The sequence below is a fragment of the Sebastes umbrosus genome, chromosome 24, assembly GCF_015220745.1.
Source record: "Sebastes umbrosus isolate fSebUmb1 chromosome 24, fSebUmb1.pri, whole genome shotgun sequence".
Lineage (NCBI taxonomy): Eukaryota > Metazoa > Chordata > Actinopteri > Perciformes > Sebastidae > Sebastes > Sebastes umbrosus.
Window position 1 is genome coordinate 255,001 of NC_051292.1, and position 6,039 is coordinate 261,039.

The window sequence follows — 6,039 nt, forward strand, 5'->3', positions numbered from 1 at the left end:
TCTTCCTCCTCCTCTCTTCCTCACTCCTCCTCCTCCTCTTCTTCCTCTTCCTCCTCCTCCTCTTCCTCTCTTTCTCACTCCTCCTCCTCCTCTTCCTCCTCCTCAACTCAACCTGAACACGTTCTATAAAATCATCATGTGTTTGTAGTTTAATCTGCAGCAATGCATCATGGTCTATGAGATCATCATGTGCTTGTAGTTTAATCTGCAGCAATGCATCATGGTCTATGAGATCATCATGTGCTTGTAGTTTAATCTGCAGCAATGCATCATGGTCTATGAGATCCTAATGTTTTTGTAGTTTAGGGTTCTGGTTCTGGTTCTGGTTCTGGTCCAGAGTTCTGGTTCTGGTTCTGGTTCTGGTCCAGCAGTGCCTGTCTGAGTGCAGTTCTCTACATCCCCCCCTCTTGTTTGCGTGGGTTCTCTGGCTTCCTCCCGCCACCAGAACATGTCCCCCCTCCGGGCGCTGGGATTGCGGGGGTTGTGTCAGGAAGGGCATCCGGCGTGAAACCGATCATAAAATCAGATTTCCATACCGGATCTGTTGAGGCCCAAATAGATGATCCTAACAGGAGCAGCCAAAACACCAACAACTACACTCAAGTACAAGGACAAATACTATCCGAGGGGGGTGTTTTGAAGGTTCTACAAGATGTTCCTTGGGTTCTTTAGGGAGGTTTTAGGGCCTCATGAGGAGGTGTTCTCCAGAGATTCTTGAAAGGGCCCCAAATTTCATTTAGAGAGTTTCAGGGGGAGTCTGGGGTCTACGAGGGCCTTCAGAGGGGTTCAAGGAGTCTACGAGGAGGATGTTTTGATGGTTCTACAAGATGTTCCTTGGGTTCTTTAGGGAGATTTTAGGGCCTCAGGAAGAAGAGTTCTCCAGAGATTCTTGAAAGGGCCCAAAATTTCATTTAGAGAGTTTCAGGAGGAGTCTGGGGTGCATGAGGGCCTCGAGAGAGAGAGGTTCAAGGAGTCTACGAAGGGTGTTCCAGTGGTTGTAAAGAATCTTGAAGGATGCTTTGAAGCTTCTACAAGATGTTCTCTGGGTTCTTTAGGAGGTTTAGGGGCTCTTAAAGAGGAGTCTGGAGTTTTCAGAGGATGCAAAGATTCTTGATGAGGTTCCAGATGATTTTTTCAGGGACTCCTCAGTGTCTGTGAAGGGCCTTCTGAGGATCCACGAGGAGAAAGAAGTGGTCTTCGAGGAGGTTCTAGGGATCTGTCATTAAGAGGAATCACTGGAAGGTGCTCGAGGGGGTTCCTGAAGACTGTTCAAGGTTCTTTTTGTGGATGTTTTCTTTGGTTTGTGTTTGTGAACACTCATCAGGTGTTTGAATGGGGGGTTTTTGAGGAGGTTCCAGCAGTCGTACAGAAGGTTCTGGAGGCCCAACAAGATATTCCTGAGGTACCTGAGGATCCCAGAGATCATTGAAGAGGTTCCAGAGGTTAATGAGGAGCCTCATGAGGATTTGGGGTTCTGTAAAGGGCCTCGTGGGAGGTTCCAGAGTTCTCTGAGGAGGTTGTTACCTGATTATGGAGACAACAACACCGGAGGAGGACTGTGAATGTGGGTTCTCAGCGTTCCACCCTTATTTATTCATCTGCTCAGATATCAGATCCCTCAGCTGCTGTGAATGTGTAAACCCATTAGTACGTGTAGTGTGTGAGGGTGGTGGTTTACCAGGAATGTGTGTTGGTTCCCTGCCAGCTGCTACGTACTGTATGTGTATCTGCATGTACAGTTGATGAACACGTGTGTGTACATGCACATGTGAAGGAGTATTTACTCAGGGTTTAAAGCTCTGGCTCTCTGAGTGAAGGCTGTTTGTTTATGCAGGTCACTGCAGAGTTTTCTCACGGCCATTAAGTCCTCTTTGTACATATCCAGGCCTGCACCTCGGTCCCGTAGCACTTAATACATCCACCGCTTTGGAACGTCTCCAAGAACCTCTGGAACCAGCCCCCAAGAACCCATTAAACGTCCTTAAGAACACTTTCAACTTTGTTTAACCTCTTCAGTCTCTGGTGGATCCTCCTGAGGGACCTGTGGGTCGTCCTCCAGGAGTCCACCCCAAGGAACCTGCCTGGAACCCAGAACCTGAAGACTCACTGGAACGTCTATATAGAGTCTCAAGAATCTCCTTCAGGACCCTCTGGATCCTCTTCAGGAACCTCTGGATCCTCTTCAGCACCTCTGGATCCTCTTCAGGAACCTCTGGATCCTCTTCAGCACCTCTGGATCCTCTTCAGGAACCTCTGGATCTCCTTCAGCACCTCTGGATCCTCTTCAGGAACCTCGGAAACTATGTCAAGACCCTGGAAACCTCCGGGCCAGCACCGTAGCACAACAGCTAACCCAGTAGCACAAAGACTAACCCAGTAACACAAAGACTAACCCAGTAGCACAAAGACTAACCCAGTAGCACAAAGACTAACCCAGTAGCACAAAGACTAACCCAGTAACACAAAGACTAACCCAGTAGCACAAAGACTAACCCAGTAGCACAAAGACTAACCCAGTAGCACAAAGACTAACCCAGTAACACAAAGACTAACCCAGTAGCACAAAGACTAACCCAGTAGCACAAAGACTAACCCAGTAGCACAAAGACTAACCCAGTAACACAAAGACTAACCCAGTAACACAAAGACTAACCCAGTAACACAAAGACTAACCCAGTAGCACAAAGACTAACCCAGTAACACAAAGACTAACCCAGTAACACAAAGACTAACCCTGTAGCACAAAGACTAACCCAGTAGCACAAAGACTAACCCAGTAGCACAAAGACTAACCCAGTAACACAAAGACTAACCCAGTAGCACAAAGACTAACCCAGTAGCACAAAGACTAACCCAGTAGCACAAAGACTAACCCAGTAACACAAAGACTAACCCAGTAACACAAAGACTAACCCAGTAACACAAAGACTAACCCAGTAGCACAAAGACTAACCCAGTAACACAAAGACTAACCCAGTAACACAAAGACTAACCCTGTAGCACAAAGACTAACCCAGTAGCACAAAGACTAACCCAGTAGCACAAAGACTAACCCAGTAGCACAAAGACTAACCCAGTAACACAAAGACTAACCCAGTAGCACAAAGACTAACCCAGTAAAAGATTTATTTTCAGACGCTGAGGTCTCGAGAAAGGAAAGAAGGAAGACAGAATTTGTTAACACAATAAAACCAGATAGAAACACGTTAGATGAGTGATGTAAGAGAAACCAAACACACACACACACACACACACACACACACACACACAATGTTCCGTTCTGCCTGGTTCACTCACTGTTATCATTCCACACACACACACACACACACACTCATCACGCTGCTACACCCGAATTCTTCAAGCACACACGTGATTAAAGTGAAACGCCAACAACAACACCAGGTGTGTGCAGGTGTGAGTCACTCACTGATGTTTTTGGCGGAACAATGAGACAATTAAACCGTCTACTGACACAGTTTAAACGGGGGTCAAAGGTCTCGGAGACTCTGGAGACGTCCCAACAGTCTAAATCCGTCTCGATGATTAACTCTTTTTGTTCTGGTTTGTTCTCAGATCCGAACACCAAAACCAACCAGCTGCTCACTTTCTCTCTCTTTTGCCCGGCGGCCAGAGTTGTCCTGGTTTTCAGACCTCGACCAGGCTCATTAACGACGCGTCTCGTGTCTCGCTTCTCTGAATTTCGGATGCCAAAAACTTAATAACAATAACAACCACTTGATATGCCGTTGTTCCTCCGGGACACACGTCCCCGATAGTACAGATATTTGTGTGACTGCTTCATCGGACCCTCCTCGGCTCTCCACATAAACAGCTCCGGGCCGTCGGAGGGAACAGTCTGTTCATTTGTTCTGAGATATCTCAGTTAGGACGGTGTGACGGCATTCATTAATGACGAATCTAAAGAAACAAAATAATTAAAGCGGCGACCCGGGACGAGGCTGTGACACGTAGTATCTCCTTCACAACACAAACAACGTCATCGAGATTCTTTAAACCTCCTCAAAAGCCCTTAAATCTCCTTAAGAACCCTTAAAAAGCCTCTCAAGAGACCCTTTGAACTCGGTCAAGAACTTCTGGAACATCCACATACAAATACACTTTCCATTCACTGTTTATCTCTTCCAGTTAAATTTGCATTAATTTCACGGTTAGTAGATTGAAATCTGAACTTCTTACATTTGCACAAAGAAGATAATTATGCTCCTAAAATTAAAAGTCAACAACTTTTTGGTACATCCAAAGAACCTTTCAAAATTACTGGAACTTCCTAACGAATACTTAGAATGTCCCAAATTTCCTAAAAGAAACCTCCTCAAAGGCCCTAAGAACTAACACAACTTCCCTAAAACGACCTGATTAAGACTCCTGGAACATCCTCAAGAACTTCTGCAACCTCTTCAGAACCTCTCAGTGAGTAGCCGTGTAATAAGCGGGATAATGTTCAGCTAGAAGGTCATTGTTGTGAAACAAACCCCGACTGGGCGACGTGGCACTCAAAATGACCGGCTCCTTGTACATTATCCCTTACTTAGAAACTCCCGACCTGTGGAACAACAAGAACCTCTTAAACCTTCTTAAAGAACTGCGAAATCTGCTCAAGAACGCTTCAAACCCACTCAACAAAATCTGTAAAGACCTCCCGGAACATCTCAAATAACCACATAAACCTCTTCAAAGACCACAGGAACCAGCCCACGAGCCAGGTAGCTCATTTGAGAATATCTAGAACCTCTGTCAAGAGTTCTGGAACCGCGATTTTCTCAAATACCATAGAAAACTCTCATCAGAACTTCTGGAGCCCTTCACGGGAACTCTAAAAAATCACTAAAACCCCTTTAATGTAATGTTAGAACCCTGAGAACCACTTAAATGTTGTCCAAAGTACCAAGACCGTCTTCAAGAACCTCGTTAACTTTCTCTAATAGCCCAGAAACATATTTAAAAACCCTCTCAAAGACCTGCCTTTAAGAGCATCTGGAACTGTCCAGAACCTGCGGAACCTACTGGACCTTTCTCAAAGAGCATTCAAACATTGTCAACGAGAATAAGAACCCTTTAAATCTTCTCAAACACTTCTGACACCTTATCAAGAACCTCTGGAATCTCCTCCAGAACCTTAGAAACATCCCGACGGATCTCTCTTTAAGGATGAAATGAATCTCCTCGAGAACCATTTAAACCTCTTGCATGTGAAGCCGGCTGAGAGGAGGCAGTGAACCATGTGGAGAACCACAGTTGATCCACAGCACCACTCAGTGGTTAGAACCTCAAACTGCACCCTGATAGAACCAGGTTCTGATAGTCCAGGTTCTGATAGACCAGGTTCTGATCAGACAGTCTTACCTTCAGGTAGTAGAACTCTGAGTCTCAGGAAGTAGAACAACTGAAGAGGTTCTTCTCTTGTGGACTCTCTGATGAGGTGGGAAGGTGTTTCCCTCCAGAACCTGATTGGGAACACCTGATTGGGAACACCTGATGGAGAACACCTGATGGAGGACACCTGATTTGGAACACCTGATTGGGAACACCTGATTGAGAACACCTGATTGAGAACACCTGATTGGGAACACCTGATTGGGAACACCTGATTGGGAACACCTGCTGTGGGCGTCGCCAGAAGATCATTAGCTGAGGTGGAAGAAGTAGTTGGATACTTTACTGAAGTAAAAGTAAAAACAATACTCCTTTACAAGTGAAATTAAAAACCTACTACTTCAGTAACATTATAGAGGTATTATCAGCAAAATGTACTTAAAGTATGGAAGTTAAAGTATCAACAGTAAAAGTGCATGAAACTGATAATACTTGTGTACTTTTACTGCTGATACTTTAACTACACAAAGCTGATAGTACTTGTATACTTTTACTGCTGATACTTCAACTACAGGAAGCTGAGAATACTTGTGTACTTTTAGGATCAGGAATGAAGGACTTTTATTTGTAAAGGAGTATTTTTGGAGTACTTTTACTCAAGTGAAGTACCGGAGTAGTTGGTTCTTCTCTGTGGTCATTTTTTGA

At 45.0% G+C, this 6,039-nt stretch overlaps 1 long non-coding RNA gene across 1 annotated transcript; it reads right to left on the bottom strand.

The window, feature by feature from the left end:
- Positions 1-803: 803 nt before the first annotated feature.
- LOC119483642 lies at positions 804-5,475 on the bottom strand. The gene is made up of 2 exons (XR_005205762.1): positions 5,365-5,475; positions 804-1,524 (listed from the first exon to the last, which is right to left on the bottom strand). It is a non-coding gene; the product is annotated as an uncharacterized LOC119483642 (long non-coding RNA).
- Between the last annotated feature and the right edge of the window lie 564 nt (positions 5,476-6,039).